The sequence below is a fragment of the Cibotium barometz genome, chromosome 62 (genome assembly GCF_041138505.1).
Source record: "Cibotium barometz isolate CiBa-2024 chromosome 62, ASM4113850v1, whole genome shotgun sequence".
NCBI classification, from domain to species: Eukaryota; Viridiplantae; Streptophyta; class Polypodiopsida; order Cyatheales; family Cibotiaceae; genus Cibotium; species Cibotium barometz.
In genome coordinates, this window is record NC_141107.1 from 32683788 (window position 1) to 32686365 (window position 2578).

Sequence of the window (2578 nt, forward strand, 5' to 3'; positions counted from 1 at the left end):
TTCTTGACCACCTAAGTGGGTGTGAAGAGGACTCTTCATCCGTAAGGATTTCACGTTTGACCCTAAAGGTTTTATGCCAAGCTGATGTGGACCACCATTTGTGTGTGTTGCTGATGCAAATGCTTTGGGGAACTTATGTTTGGATGGGTCAGCATGCATGTGTGGAGAAGTTTGTACATGCATGGTTGGTTTACATATGTGTGTGTTATCAATACGAATGCTTAAAGGGACACATTCTTGGATGGTTTGATTGTATGTGTGGAGCGATCTATACATGCATGATTGGTGTACGTGTGTGTATGTGTGTGTTGTCCATGCTTGCTTTTTTGTGTGGAGCAGTTTGTACGTATGTGGTTGGCGTTAGTGTGTGTGGTTTTTTTTGGGGGTGGGGGGGGGTAAAATAGCCTTCTCATAATAGTTTCATATTTTTTAAAACTTAAACATTCTTGACCTTGCTAAAAAGGGCCTTTCCTTTACTCTCCAAAGGATAAGGTTTTTCTTTAAGGCTAAACTACTAGGTGGTACTCACTTGTTAGTAGTCAAAGTATGCTATTTGAATGTTCAAGAGACGAAAATATACTTATATGTGGCAATTATTAAGGTACATCAAAAGTGTTACTTTGCTTTCTTAGTTATCAAGATGGAATGTACTCACTTAGTAATGCCAAATTAAGATTAAGAATATTACTTTGCTTTCTTAGTTATCAAGATGGAATGTACTCACTTAGTAATGCCAAATTAATATTAAGAATATTACTTTGCTTGCTTATGAAGATGGAATGTACTCACTTAGTAATGCCAAATTAATATCAAGAATGTCAATCTCCACAAAAGCATAGTGAAAGGTAGACCCAAAACAAGATGTGAAACCAATCAATCAGATTGATCTATTAATGAAAAGCTATAGAGCTACTATGGCTACATACATTAGAAATCATTCTTTTGTCTTCTTCTTTTTTTAATGCAAAGAGGAAATCAAGAAAAAAAACATCACATTAGGCATAGTGCCTATGTAGGAGCTAGAGTCATACTCTACGTTACGTTAGCAATTTCTACTCATAAGCATCTAGTAGCCCTTATAATAGTATTGGTCTTGAAGGTATCCTTTGCAACCTCTGTGAGCTTGCCTCTGGCGTGCTTGCTTCTCACATTGCACCCTTGATATTCTTGGGAAAAAAAAGTTATTATGCACTTCCCATATGTTTCTAAGTACTCTCATGTGTGGAGAGTTGCTTGATATCGCACTTCTCCCAAACCACGCTATTATGCACTTCCCATATGTTGCTAACTACTCTCATGTGTGGAGAGTTGCTTGATATCACACTTCTCCCAAACCACGTTATTATGCACTTCCCATATGTTGCTAACTACTCTCATGTGTGGAGAGTTGCTTGATATCGCCCTTCTCCCAAACTCATCCAATGTAGATCTTCCTCTAATGGGTGGTGTAACTCCTCATTGAAGCGTGAAGTGGCAATCCTTGTGTGAGCTTATTAACCGCTCAAGAGGAGAAGAAGGAGAATACCTAACCACTCAAGAAAGAGGGAAGTGAGAAGAAGGAGGGGAATCACAAGAAAATGAGTGCAATGCATGCCCAAGCTAGATTAGAGTTACAAGAGAGAGAATAGAGAACAATAAACTCAATATTATGTGTTACAAACATGGGAATTGGCTTTTACACTTTATAAGCATTTTCTCACTAGGTCACTCCTCGTGTGTAAGTGACCTAAGGTGCCCATGACCGATTACAAGGATTTTGTAAGTGTTTGGCCTTTTTAGCTTGTTTCCTCAAGTTATAACCTTGAAGTACAAGACTTGGGAGCATCTTAAGAGTTCTTACAAAGAGCACTTTACAAAGTCAACAAACGATAGGAATTACAATATAAGTAAAGATGCTCATTACAAAAGTGTGCGAACGTTAACAATGAAGAGCCATGTTAACCAAAAGTGATTAACATACTCTCCTTCCTAATGTCAATTGTGTCCTTATGATCAGTTGAAGAAGTTGGCCAAGGGGGCAGTGGTCAGTGGTGGAAAGGTTGATGTTATCAGTTGAAGAACCACTCTATAGCTTAACATGGTTTTACTTGCCCGACGTACCATAAGGTGTTTTGCCAAATTACCCGACGTACCATAAGGTGTTTTGCCCGACGTACCATAAGGTGTTTTGCCAAATTACCCGCTCGAACAGGCACTTATCTTTTGTAAGATGGTGCTGCCTTACCTTGAGCTTAGTGTTAAACAGGGAAATTCTAAGAACTTTGTGTACACACCTACTTAAGACTAACAATAGTGGTCTGACCTTTTTTAAGTTTGGTCGACCTAGTGTAAAAACTAGGCACACTTATATATAAGTCATTTTTTACACTAAGCCATATGCATTCATTCACTTAAAATGAGAGCTCTTATTCTTCTCTATCCTTGCTTGCTTGTGCTCTATTGGATTATTGCATGTTAGATGGATGCTTGCTTGAATAGGTTTGATTGTAGGTTTCCCTCTTATATTTACTTTTTCTTCTTCTCACCATCGTGAGAAGAATATTATTAGATTATTGCATGTTAGATGGATGCTTGCTTG